Source organism: Neofelis nebulosa, chromosome 9 (assembly GCF_028018385.1).
Source record: "Neofelis nebulosa isolate mNeoNeb1 chromosome 9, mNeoNeb1.pri, whole genome shotgun sequence".
Lineage (NCBI taxonomy): Eukaryota > Metazoa > Chordata > Mammalia > Carnivora > Felidae > Neofelis > Neofelis nebulosa.
Window position 1 is genome coordinate 95419706 of NC_080790.1, and position 14825 is coordinate 95434530.

At 40.2% G+C, this 14825-nt stretch overlaps 1 protein-coding gene across 1 annotated transcript in view; it reads right to left on the bottom strand.

Annotated features, from left to right (window-relative positions):
- KIZ (kizuna centrosomal protein) overlaps positions 1–14825 on the bottom strand; it is a 146476-nt gene that overhangs the window by 44073 nt on the left and 87578 nt on the right.

The following is a 14825-nucleotide window of genomic DNA, read 5'->3' on the forward strand; positions in this document are numbered from 1 at the left end:
ATCTGGGCATCACAAAGTAAGGAAACTCTCAGAGGCTACTGAGTCATGTTAAAAGGCCTCAGAAGCTCCCCTGAAGGGGATCCCACTGGCCCAAGATGAAACAATTTGAGCACCAACAACAATAATGACTGCAATGGACTGAAACACAGCAAATATATGAAAATCATGAGTTCATTTAAAAAATAAATAATAAAAAAATACCTAAGTTTTAAAAATAATAAAAACCTTTGGATTCAGCCTTGCAAAGCAAGTACATCTTGTCACATGCTACATGGATGAATCTTAAGGACATTATGCTAAGTTAAATAAACTAGTCATAAAAAGGCAAATACTGTATAATTTGACTTAATGTAAGCCATCTAAAATGGTCAAATTCACAGAAATAGTGATCATAATGGTGCTTGCCAGGGGTTTGGGGGGAAGGAGAAATGGAGAGTTGGTTAATGGGTATAGAGTTTCAGTTCTGTAAGACGAAAAAGTTCTGGGGATCTGTTGCACAACAGTATGAATGTACTTCATGCTACTGCACACTTACTTAAAAATGGTTAAAATGGTAACTTTTGTGGTGTGTTTTACCACAATTAAAAATATAAACCAACCAACAAACAAACCTTTGGAGGCTGGTAAGGCAACTACTCATTCTGAAAATTGGTAAGTAAAGGGACAGTATCATTTATCCTGCCTTTGTGGTAAAAAAATGCATTTCAGGGTTACCAAGTAGTTGATGGGCAAAGTTCTTCCAACTAATAAATGCAGAACAAATGAATAAACTAGAAAAGCCACCATTTCTAAGTCCAGATTAATGAATGCATCTAAGAGATGATTATAATTTTGTGAAAATTGTGTAACAGTAAACGCTGTACTAAACGTATCAGTGTGCCAACACTCGAACCCATGGATCAGTCCTAGCAACACTACCAGTGGGATGACCAGCCATCGTGTGCTGCCTGCAGAGGTGTACCAGAAGTACTAGCGCCACTTATGATGTCGTCTTGCCAAAATAACTGGCCTGGAACATAATCTTGTATTTGTATCGAGCTACCAGTTTATGGGTAATATCACTTGGATCCTAATTCAAACAAATCAAATGTAAAAAGACTGAATCAAAGACTGAGACCATCAAGGCCAACTGGCAAAAAACAGGTATTAGATAAGGAATCTAATTAAACAGTAATGTATTAAATGCTTATAGATTAAAGAGATAAGCATTTGTATTTGTAAATGAAATGTTTTGTCTGTTTTAAATGACTCAGGAAAAAAATGTGGGGAAGGGAAAGAGATAACACAAGTCTAAAAAAATGTTGACAATTGGTGGATCGGGATGATGAATGCATGAAATTTCATTATGTTGTTATATTTGCTTTTGCGAATTTTTGTTTCAAAGTAAAAAGTTAAAAAAACAGTGCATTAATATCTGTGACTTGATTGGAAATGCATAAAAATAAATGACTCAGATTGATGGATAGATGGAAGGATGGAAAGACAGACATAAAACGTCAGTGCAATAAAACGTCAGTGGTATATATGGGTGGTGGGCGTATGGATGCTCACTGTACCATTCCCTTTATTTTTCTGCATGTTTGGAAATTTTCAAAATAAAATGTTTGGGGGGAAAAGTAAGTCTATATGCAATTCAGAACCTTCTTTAATGCATCTCAATTGTTATAATCTTTGCTTCACCTAACCAAGACTTGCATAAAGTGGGATGTGTCATGGGGATCCCTGAACTTCTTTAAAAACTTCCTAGAATGATTCTAAAGTTTCTGGCTCGTCTGGTAGAAAGGTCCTTCAGCAAGTTGAATTTCTTAGTTTCTACGAGACTTCACTGAAGTCATAATGCCACCCAATTCCTTTGTTCTGATTCTATATAAATGAAGGAACATCCATTTACATTTGGTTTCACAATAGATTTCACTACTGGGAAAATGCACTCACAGGGCATGAGCAAATTCTAGTCTATTCAACTGTTGTATTTCTTATAATGAGTAAATCAATTGTGTTTCTGGTCTGAAAGCATGTTTAGCTAAATTGAATTAAACTTGAAAACAGGTTGATTTTGGATGAATTAAATTAATTAAATTAGTTGGGATGGATTGAATGAACAGAGACCAATCTCTCTGGTGATTGATACACATGACTTCTGTAGAGGCAAAGCCAAGGCAAGACTCTGGCTACTAATACCCCCACCAACCATAACCATCCCTTGGGTCCTGGGATGAAGAACTTGCTAAGGTTTCCTATAATTATTATACATACTTCACAAAAGGACAAAACCATTAATTGACTTGCAGGGGGTCAAACAGCAAAATGAGCTCCTGAAGGAGGTACAGCATCAAGAATTTGTGACTTTGGAACAGCTAAGTCAAAAATCAAAGCACAAAACCAGGCTTTTCTGCAGATTTATTTCAGGATAGATTGGGCAAGGAGTCCAAGAGTCATGGCTGCCTTTGTATGAAGTGTTGCCCATGGTTCTACATGAATACACCATATCAGAAGATCTGCAAAGTGGTACAAAGGACTTAAAAAAGTTTTTTTTTAATTTTTCCACCTTGATTGGAAAATTTATAACATCAGTGCCACACAGAAAGAAAAACAAAATTTGGTGTCAGATAAATTATATACTCCTCTAATTAAAATTTTAAATTATTTATTTACTTTTGATAGAGGAGAGAGAGAAAAGAGAGAGAGAGGGAGAACGTGACCAGGGGAGGGGCAGAGAGAGAGAGAAGCATAAAGGGAGAGCCTGAAGCAGGCTCTGTGCTGTCAGCACAAAGCCCAATGTGGGGCTCGAACTCACAAACTGTGAGATCATGACCTGAGCCAAAGTTGGACACTTAACTGACTGAGCCACCCAGGCGCCCCAATATACTCCTCTAATTAAAAATATAACAAAAGAAGAGACTTTAATTAACTTCATATATTTGGACTGGCTTCCAATCAGAAAATTGCAATTGAAACAAATGTACCAGTTCTTCCTAACCACAACTGATTTATAACAGATTGGTAATTTGACCAAAAGTTTTAAATGGAGACAAATTAATAAACAGCCTGAATTTTGTTATGAATACAGGCAGAATAAAATAAAGAGGCTTTTACATACTGTAACCCAAACAATATAAAGCTGACTCAATTTTTCAGCATGATTTTGAGAGTACAATTGGGCAATTGTATTTGAGAGTAGCCAGTAAAAGAGACAACTAATTAGTTGCACCTGGAAAAAAGTATAAAGTAATAGGTAGTCTCATTATGGTTTTTGTATAAGATAAAACTACTTATTTAGTAACCATTTTCATTTTAAAATATGTTTTCCTAAAGGCAACAATGAACAGAACTTTTTATCAAGTACCCCAAATGACATGAATCAAATTGTAATAACTCATCATTGTCTAAAATAGTGACTTGATACTCTACCTAATAGGAAGCCTTTCTTTCAAATGAAGGACTTTGAACACTTAATCCTTGATATAGCAAAAATCAATAATGATGATAAGAATCATTTTGTTCTTTTTTCCTTTAAGATGCTTCATTTTATGAGCAGGAATTTGGAGGTCTTCACACTATCTTTTAGAGTATGCTATGAGGCAGGTGTCCCATTCTACACATGAGATTAGAGAGACAGATGTCGATTGCCATGGTTTGGTCAGGGGCACAAACAGGAATTCGGACACATCGAACATGGCTCTACTGAATGGGCTTTAAGGAGTTCATAACCTGTTAGAGGCTTCCCACTCTGCCTGGCTTACACTTCTATGACATCAGAGTCATTAGCAATTGAAGAACAAAAGCACATAATTCTTTCCAAATCTGTGTTTCTGGAATGGTTTATCAAATTGACTAGTCTGATCCAGGGGAGATCACCAAGCATACAGGAATATTTCACTTAGGGGAGTAGCCAGCAATAACTACTGATGTTGAGGGGTGCAGGGGGTGGCTGGAGCAAGGAAGGCAGTGGGGAGCTGGATGCCACGGTTAAAACCATTAGAAGGAATACGTATTTAAAGACTTGACTACTTGTCTCTCACAGGTCATATAAACACTTGGCACTTTTTCTGAAGCTAGAGAGTGAAGCAGTGACAATCTGAACGCATTAAACACTACTGTCCCCAGTCACAGTACATGGGACAATTCTAATTGTAACAGAACATAACACTGACATTAGTAACCATTCCTGACTTCTTTATCTGGCTTTAAAAATGATTGTGGTAACCAGTCTTGAAGGCTCCAGATATTAATTTTAAAATTTGTGTTGGTCATAAAGAAGGCTCATTTCTTAGGAAAGGCTGATTTATACATAACTGTAGGTCAATAGTAATGTAAAATGCAACCTTTCATAATGGAAATCAATGCTTTATCATGCATGTTGAGAAACTATAACAAACATCAGTCTAGTAGATGTAGATATTATATCTTCTCACCCACAATCACACTTTGGCAGCCTAGGTTAAGAGAGTCAAACAATGAATCATTTAGTGTAACAAGTCAGTTTGCACAGAGAATTATAAATGCATATATGCTTCCTATGCCACACGTCACACTATGGTTTATGCCAAATAGTATATCAACAGACATAAAAGGCAGTGAGAAAGAAACAGGGGCCCAGGGAAAGAGCCTCACGACACATAAGCACTGAATGACCTATAGAGCACAGAAAGACTCCTCCCAGCCAGCTTCTTCCACCACCTTGTAAAGGAGTATTTTAAGACTGCTGTTTTTTTTATTTCACATGATAAATATATGCCAGAGGATTTTCTTGTATTTCCTTGCCTTTATTGCTTCAGGCTGAAAAGCTATTGAATAGGAAGGTCATTTCCAACATTTTCCATAACTTGGGGATCACTAGTGGAGATGTAGAAGTTGATGTAAATATACTCAGGACTCGTGAAGCTCATCTTGTGGTCTGCGAAATGGAACCATTCGCTTGGCCAAGTTTTCTTGTGACAAGGCCCTTTTAGAGACCATTATTTATTTGACTTCTCACGCCTTAATGGGATCCAATACACACTAGACTTAGAGGCTGAACTCTACTCTAAAAACTTGTGAACATAAAACAGCCTACAGGGCACATTAAAGATAGAGAATGATATTGGAGGTAAGATAACCAGACCCCAGAAGCCCCTCCCAGGCTCTCAGCCAAACAAGGTCCTTGCAGATGGACTTTCACAGACACCCTTCTGCTGACCACGCCTGAGTAATCATCTGTTCTCAACTAGTAAATGGCAGGATATATTTTACTAAGAGGAAATAGAGTCAACCCCCAAAATACAAATCAAAGTTAGAACACAGGCAACATTTACGCCACATGAATTAGGAACCCACCAGATAACAGTACTGGATAAACCATTACACACATTACACATTTGTAATTCTATGAACTCAATAAGCAGCCCAATGCCACAAAACTTCTGAGGCCATGAAAAGAAACCCAACTGCCTAAAAGGCGGGTAGAGGGTATGGAATTGGTTTCTAATTGACTTAGGAAAAGTGTACAAGAGTCATGGTTCATATGTGCTGACTACCTTGCAAATAATTAACTCTCCCTCTCTCTCTCTCTCTCATCCCAGAATTGTGGCCATTTAAGGGATATTTCTGAAATGGTGGCTCTCAAACTTGAGGGAGCAGAGTTCCCTTAAGGGCTCATTAAAACACAGGTGGCCGCACCCACCTCCAGATTCCTGATTTAGTGGGTCCTGGGTGAGGCCTGAGAACGCATGTTTCTAACAAGCTCCTAGGTCTTGTTGATGGTCCAGTGACCCATACATACAGATTGGAGACCGGTATCACTAGCACGACCTTGGAAATTAAGGAGTGCTTCCCTCCGGGTGGTGGTTATACTGGATGGTATCCTGGGTTGCTCTCGGGTATACGAGTATGCCAAAGGCTACCTGTGCTCCCTCCCCCCTTCCAAAGTAAACCCTTAAAACATTGCTATGATCAGGGATTGAGTGTATATATCCAATTAACAGAAACAAATACATTTACAAAGTAGTAAATGATACAGTTTGTAAGAAAAGGCTAAATTGACAATTATAAGTGACTACCCCAGTGGAGACTGTGTGAGTTCTTCTGTGACCCTTTACATTTGGAAGTGTCTGGGAGCAAGAACAGCCATCCCACCCGCAGTGATTAATACTTGACTTGCTTTTCATCACTGCCACCCCCAGGTAAGAGTCCTGGGGGCTGGTGAAGGACAGCTGCTCTGCAGGCTTCAAGGTCTCCTTTCAGAATGTCACTGTGATTATAGAGCCTATAAAACAAAACAGGTGCTGCATGAGATGTTTATTTAAGCACAGACGGCCCGCTTCTAGAATCTATAGTGGTTTTCGTGGTTTATTGAAATATATCTGTAATATAATCTAGACATAAAAATGCACCAACTAGACTGTCTCTCGACAAAAATGTAAAATGGGGCAGTTTGGGAAAACTTGTTTGTGTGCATGTGGCAGTTTTAAATCCATCAGAGGAAGCAACTTTTAACCCTTTGAAGACTTTAATGTTTTCAATCTAAGGCTGTGCAATCTCATGCCACATTGCACCTGACTGATAGGAATGCTAGATAATCTTAACAGCGGAAAAGGCTAATTTTATATTGTCAATCATAACAAAGTTAGAGCCCCACAACTCATGTGAAATTTACTTAAATTGTCACTGCTAAGAAATTGAAAACTGTTGGCTAGAGTATAGGTTATATCCTCCATTCCTGAATAATAAAAAAAAAAAATGACTATTATTTCTTCATTTGGATCTCACTACAATAACATTTTATTTGTAAGAACAGGAAGGCAAGGGAAGAGGGATTTAGCCTTCATTGTCTACTTCCAGGTAGAGGGGAGGAGTGGCAGAGGCTAACAACTTGGCCACTGTTTCTAGTTAGGTCTGTCATGGTACCAATAGCCTCCAAAGAGATTGGCTAGCAACTTGCCTTAAAAAGAGGTGTCTGTTTGGGGGAAAGCATGATTCTAAAAAGCTATTGGGGAGGATATCAAAAAACAAAACAGTATTTCTACATTAAAAAAGATCACAGTTGGGAATGTTTGATACATGCCCCCAAATGAAAATGAAGCAATTCCTAAGGCAATGGGTTAACAGCAAAGTATTATTAATTTGTAATTAGTTCTATAGTTGGTTAAGTCACTGGATCCATTTGATGGCCATGTGCCTGATATCATGGGGATAAAAGAGATGTGATCTGTCCTACTTGAGGGTGAGAAAAAACTGTGGGCATAGTACCCTCCCTACCACTACCCCCCCCCCCCCCCCCCCCGCCACCACCATTCCCTTACTCTGATACAGGCTTTTACCCTGGGCAGGAAATAAAAATGGATCCCTGGATTCAAAACCTGTTCCGGGCTCTGGGCCACACTGTCAGTGCCCCAGCTCCTTGCCAAGTCCTGACCTGTTGTCTAGACTCTGAGTTTGGAGTCTTAGTCCCTGTGGGCCAGACCCTGGGTTGGGCCCTTCACTTATGAGCTCTGCTGCCCAAAACCTTCCAGACTCCTGGCCTATGTCACTTACAGTACCTAAGAATACTTTTTTCTTGGGTAAAATCTGTGTCCTAATTCTTCCTGGAAGGCTTTATCTTACTGCCACTCAATTCACACAATACTTGCCCTTAAGAAGAGGAAGATAAGCCCATCAGTGGTGAGCCAATTTTAGAGATGTAAAGGGGAGCTCAGGATGAGGAGGCAGACCATCAGGAATGATGAGGAAGACCTTCTGCCAGCGATCATTAAGACAGAAGGGGAGATAAGACTGCAAGCTCAGGAGCAGGTGATAGGAAATGCCAGGTAATGGGGGGTGTGGGTGCCAGTAAGGAGACAAGTTTGGCCAGGTAGGGATTGCTGTTGGTGGTGATAAGCTAGTATGGGTGACTGGTGAACAACACGGGGGTTACGGGCACCGAACGCCCATGCAGTCAAAAATCCATACATAACTTTTGACTGCCCCCAAACTTAACTACTAATAGCCTTCTGTTGACCTGAAGCATTACTGATAACATGGTTAACACATATTTTGTATGTTATATGTATTCTATACTGTATTCTTAAAGTAAAGCTAGAGAAAATAAAATATCATTAAGAAAATCATAAGGAAGAGAAAATACATTTACAATACCATATTTAGTGACAAAAAAACAAAAACAAAAAACACGTATACGTGGACCTGTGCCATTCAAACCTGTTGTTCAAGGGGCAACTGTAATGGGAAATAAAATTCGATATAAAACTCTCGTGAGAAAATAGCAACAAATCTTTCAGATGTCCACGCAATGGCTGGTTTCCTAAAAGCAGTGAGTGTTTTTGAGAGGGTTAGCCTGGCGGCCATATGCTAATGCTACTGGTGAGGCCCCAGGAGCCAGGAGACTAAGCTCATGCTCTAGGAGCCAGCAGGGGGAAAGCAGTGGTGGGTGAGGCAGAGGAGGGAGGGATCACCCACAGTGGGGGCTGGTGGGGCAGTCGTGGAAGGCTGGGGCCCGTGCTTCCTGCAAAGGGCCAGCCACTCACAGCTCCCACTGTGAAATGGGGGTCTCAGTGATGCTGATCTTCCTAGTGTTCAAGAGAAGCTAGAAATCTACAATTGCAAAGTTTATTTTTATTTGCCATGTTCTAAGTTTACAAATGTGGCAGTTAACTCAAAAGAAGGTTAAATACTATGCTGCACAGAGCCTGCCTGTGGGTTTGGGGTCTCCAGTTCGACTGCCTTTAATTTGATTTTCAGAACCAGGTGGTGCACCCTGAACAAGGACCATGGCTTGGATGTTTCTATATCACCTCTAAAATGTTCCCACGGGTAGTGGAAGTTAGCAGACACTCACTAATGCTGGGGTACCAACGTAGGGTGTGGGCAGGGTGTTGCTATGAGAACAGCCTCCCTCCAGGGGAAGAGTGTTTTATCTTTGCCATTCTTAGGAGTGGTGATAAGAGAAAGCAGACAGTTTTTTGTTACTGTTTATCAAATTCTCTAGAGAAAGCGCATCCCTCGTTGCCTGTGTGTGCATCTCTGTCCCCATTGAGCACGGTGTGCCAGTGTTCAGTAACACCTGATTGTCCAGTCACATAACCTTTGTTCTTTTCCAAATGTGAGCCTCCTGTAGACTAGCTTATCTCACACCAGTCTAGATGCTTCTCTGACCATCTCATTCATCGGGCTCTTTCTTATCCCTGATTTCCTTTAGCACTCACCATACAGACGGCATCCTTAGTTACACTGAATAGTCCCCTAGTTATGTCCTTTCTGCTTAGCCTTCTCAACAAAACCAAAAGCTTGTTGAGAACAGCAATTGGACTTGTGAATTGTTATGTTTTAAGTTTCATGTAGCACTCAGCATGACACTGAAGACACACTTAACAGCAATATGTGTTGAATGGCAGGCCAAGATTTAAACCCAGATTAGAGAAATTCATGACACACCTATTTCTACAGTTTTTACATAGTTGTTCTACCAGCCCAGTACTTCCAGGGCTGGGCAACAAGTGATCAATGAGATGGATAATTACTATCTGCACAGAGCTTACAACTACTCTAGATGAACTCAAGTTTCTCTGGCTGAAAGAAGAGTTGGTATGTGCTGGGGATTTCTAATAGGTATTCCCCCACATGGTACCTGGCTCTAGTTTGCAAAGTATCCATCAGTCCTTTGCTAAAAATAACTCTATTCAAGAATTCAAACACTATGGAACTAAAGGTTAAAGACTATGTGTTATGGAAACACTGACTAACTATATTGGAATTCAGGACTCAACTTCTTTTGTGTCTTCTATTTGTATTCCTACCAAAATGATTCCTGCTGGAGGGGCATTGGTCCAGTGAGGCCAGGTCCAGTCTTGCCTGGGGAATGTGTGGACTGGCCTGGCCTCAACACACGGGGCCAGTTTGTTCTTTGTGAAGTCCAGCAGGTGGACAAATCTGCTGGTTGACAGGGAATTGTTAGACACACAAATGGAACCTTTAAGAGGTGTATTTTATTTTACCCAGCAATGGTTAAAGCATACAATACATAAAATTTTGGGAGGGCCTAATTTAAAATAATTCTTCCTAGTTTCATTTTCATCTTTTACTCACATCTTTCATCTTTTACTGAATTTTGGAGGTAATTTGAAAGAAAACAACCCCATTCTAGGCTAATGTGAACACTCAGTATATGTATTTTAAAGTGAGGAAGAGAGAAAAGTGCTATGATTTTTTCTTTCAGTATTGTGACCTGAGAATTACTTTTTGACAAGACAAAAACATAAAAATAGAAACAAACCCTGTATGAGGGTTACAGAAAGTAAATGATTCCTTAACGCTGCCAGGTAACTCTCACCCATTCCTGTAGGTGTTACCTTTTCAGGGACTTCGAATTTAAGCATTTCAGCTGCAGCACTACAGGCTCAACTTTCAGGTTTTATTTTCTCTAGGGAACAGCAGTCTCAAAATAGTATGGGAATCACTGATGGTAAATGGTAATGAGTTGGCTTACAAAATTTTTAATGCTGAAGGATTGTAAAGCACCAGGGCTGGTCACAGAGCAAAGTTTTAGTGAAGGAAATCTGTATTTCAAAATAAGCAAAATGAAAAGGCATCATTCGAAGAGGTGGTCCACAAGCTGGGAGCTTGCAATTTAGGAATAACCCATACACAGAAAGGTGGGAAAGGAGCAATACATAGGACCTTTGTTTCCAATTCTAGTGCCTGCAGCAACACTGGCTGGAAAACTCAACTTGCTCCTCTTCATCGGTTTGACCTAAACATAAGAAGGCTTTGATCTTTAAGCTAATAGCACATGTTCGGGACAGAAAAGATTACTTTTTAAAACCATCATTTTATCTAGTTCTGGTTCTGGTTTTTTACACTTTATTCCCATGGACATTTGTTGATTACAATTAACATTTAAAATCCTAAGAAGCATGAGGATTCTTTAGTTTAAATAGAACAGAGTGCATTCATGTACCAAACATTCAGACCACAATTGCTACAAAATATAACTAACGAACCAAAGCCGGCTGTTGTCAGTCAAAACCCGAGACGTTAATTCAATTTGTGGAGCTTACTGGTCATCCTGAGGCAATTTAGCACCTTCACCAATAAGAGAAAACCTCCAGTGACCTCCCACCCATAGGTATACAAATACAACAGAGAACCCGAGAGGTCTCTAGAAGCTCTACCTCCATAAAGATGCAAATTAAGATTTAAACAGTGTAACAATTGGCCAGAGCTAATCCTTTTACAGAGGTGTAAATGGCTATTGAGAACTGAATTCCGGGCTGCTAGCTTTTGTTAAGTATCATTACAGACAAATTTCATCAGAGAGTAATGCCAAGCCACCAACTCTGAGGACTATGGATAAAATAGTTTCATAAATCCAGTGCAATTTGTTTGTTTTGATACCAAATTTCCTGACCATAAATCCAAACAAACGTGTAAATATAAACCACATCAAGAATTAGTGCCCTGGGAAAATAAACTGGAAGCTACTATCTCAAGCCTGACACCCGATGGCTGGAACAGCTGTATGTGCGGCCACAGTGAAGTTTGTATATGGGGTTTTGTTTGCCACACAAAACAGTTGTAGAAAGGACAAACACATACATAGTTAAACAGTATTTTTCTTTTAACGGGCTGTCTTACAAAACCTATGTTTTGGTGGCTACCTCGGTCCCCATTGTGCAGCCCCCTGGGTGGTCCCTTCCAGGGGGCCACTTGAAGGGAGCACAATGACAAAAAGGAGGAAGGAGGGGACTGCGACACAAAGGCCAACAGAGCAGGGCGGTCTGCGCAGGCTAAGGACCAGGGGTCAGCAAACAACGCTCCTTCTCTTTACCCTGGAAACAAGGGCTCCTTCTCTTTACCTGGAAACAGTGTGATTAAACTGACAGCTTGAATTATGGGTTACATTTTGTAGGGTACTGTCCGTCTGTGTTAAGGTCCCCTCCATTGTAGCAGAGGCTGCACAAGCAAAACCCTTGCCTTTTCCCCCACTTTGGCCTCAAAACAGACCTCATCACTCTGTAATTTTCAGAACTGCTCTCTCTCCCAGGCCACCTTTTTTTTTTTTTTTTTTTTTTTTAATTTTAAGTTCCTGAACGAGACACTGGACAGCCTGAGAGAATTTGTAGTAGGTGTTTTCTTCACCCTTAAACAGAGATAAGCAGCCTGAACTTATAAAGAGATTTTAGTAGCCCAGAATCATTAGTTCCAGCTGCAGACATCCTTTGTGAAATGTGTAAGGGTTCCAGTCTGTTTTCTCCTTGATAATCTATGGATCCCCTACTTAACACTTTGGTTGATAAAAACCCTTGCAAGGAGGGTGAAGACCAGAAACATTTACTCTTGCTCCCTGGGTGTCCTTTCAGTCAGCGCTGACATGTTAGCAGAGGGGTGTTGTCATTAGGGCTGCACTCCCCAGTCTCAGGCACACACAACAGATTTATGGAGCCATTCACTTAATTACACCTGGCTTCAAATATCTGCTGCAAAAGAGAACACGGTAAACGTCCTACCACCATACACCTTATGCCTTTCAAAAATGGAATACAATCAGGACCTTCATTTTGGAAAAGTTTAAAAAATATTATGAACATAATAAATTTCTGCTTATTAGACATTATCATAATCATTTCTACAATTAAGCTCTAGGGAGTGCTTTTGGTAAAAGGGCATCTGATATTGTCAGGGTAGTTCCATCTTTGTTGGGACTTCATGACTGATGGAGGACCATAAAACAAAATCAAACTTTTGCTGTGCTGTTACCTGTCTGCCTCTGCATGTGTGTGTGTGCATGTGTAAGAAGGGAAGCATGGAGCCTCAGACTGGGCTGACAAGGGTTACAGCACGGGAGGGGATCCAGAGAGAAGGGAAACCAGAGGATACAATAGTGTGGTGGGTGGGCTTAAGGAGGGCTCTTGCCACATCCAGACCCCATAATAAGTTAGTATGCCAGTTCGGTGGGATAGGTGAGTCTCCTTGGAGGCCAATAACTGATGAATGGGAATGAGGTCCAGTGCAGTCACCCTCACTGAGGGGGAGCTCAGATAAGTAGACCAGTTCCCTCTCTGGATTCTGACTCCATGTTCTGGGTCCACCACCATGAAGACAATAAGATGGAAGTGGCAGCTCCCTGGGAGGACACTGCCAAAAAGAACACTTGGCTGTTGACATTTGCCTTCTGCTATGCCAGGATGGTAGAAGTCAAATGCAGGACTGCTGAAAAGACTGCTGGTTTGCTGCTGGCCCTTCACAGGTCATTGCTCTATTACAACGAAGAAGCTGAATCAACTTATTACTTAAATGTGCATTCACCTAAGAGGCTGCTCAGAAGAAGCTAAAGACGAAAAGAGAAAACAAGAAACAAGAAAGTGGGAGATACTAAATCATCAGGACGAATTAATAAATGGATTAACTGTGGAGGAGAGGCAGGCAGGATGCAAACAAGAAAATGAAAGCTAACAGCTCCGCCCTCCCACATAGACCTTGGGAGCCAGGTGATAAGGCTTCTTTCCTTTGGGTCAGAGTTCAGGGGATGTCAGACAAGCAAATCCCTGATTCCTGCTAAGTATACTTTTCAAAACAGTGGGAACCAATTCCAAGTGTGCTCATTATTACACATGTAATAGTGCTTCCAAACTACCAGGTACAGTGCATGTCCTTGTACATACATAACACAGCTCATCAGTAAGGACATAGGATGCATGACTCAATACCAGAAATTCAGGGATTTGATTGCCCAGGAAAGTAGTGCTTTCCAATGTTTAAGGTGGCAGAACACCTGGAATTCACAGAACTTTTTTTTTCAAAATTGCATGAAATATTGATATATTTCATTTCATCATATAAAATAGAAACATTTTTATAAGCAATGACTATATGTATGCAATATAAAAATCAAACCACAGGTACATATATGCATGATTAAAAAATCAATCTGTCAAAGCTAACAAGATCAGCTGCTCCACATTTTGTTATTATTCATCTGCTGCTCTCATGCATTTTATCTTCAAGTAGGCAGGCAGTAGCAGGTACCAAAGTTTTAGTAAAATGATTTTGAGAAAGTTCTCAAAATCACAAAGATTCATTGTCCTACAAACTTGGGAAAGATCATTATACTCAACTGCAGAATAATTCTATTGAAATACATGTGAGAATCACTGCCAAAAAAAACCCCCAAAAAATGAAACCACATTATTTTAAACAGCAGATTCAAACACATTTCCTGTCCATCAAAATAACAAGCAGATTAAAATAAATTTACACTGACAAAGGAAAATAGGAAAAAAAGACAACTAGTTCAAAGCCATAAAAGACAGGGGATCCAGAACTGCTCCTCACATCTGGGGCACTGGGGTGGCTTGGTCGGTTAAGCATTTGGCTCTTGATTTTGGCTCAGGTCACTATCTCACGGTTCGTGAGATTGAGCCGTGTTGGACTCTGCACTGACAGCACAAAGCCTGCTTGGGATTCTCTCTCTCCCTCTCTAAATAAATAAGTAAACATTAAAAAAAAAAAAAAAAGAATTGCTCCTCACATCTCTCTTACAGGTTAAGGCAACAGTGCAATAGTTGGAAACTAGGACTCAAATGGTAAGATTAAATATAAAAGTACAAGCAAATATATCAAAGTCTCGGTTTTTGCTTAACTTTTGAGTTTTTCCTTGTCTCACCTGCTTGTCCTGTCTGCACACACTCCCTGCAAAAGCCCTCACTGAAGGGAAGGTTTCCCACTCAGCTCTCAGGCTCAAATGTTCTTTTTCAAATCCCACCTTAAGATGCATTTGGGTTTTCCAGAAGGCTATCACTAACAGCTCCAAGACTGTTCTTTAAAGGTGAGAAATATAAGTTAAAGAGACTAAA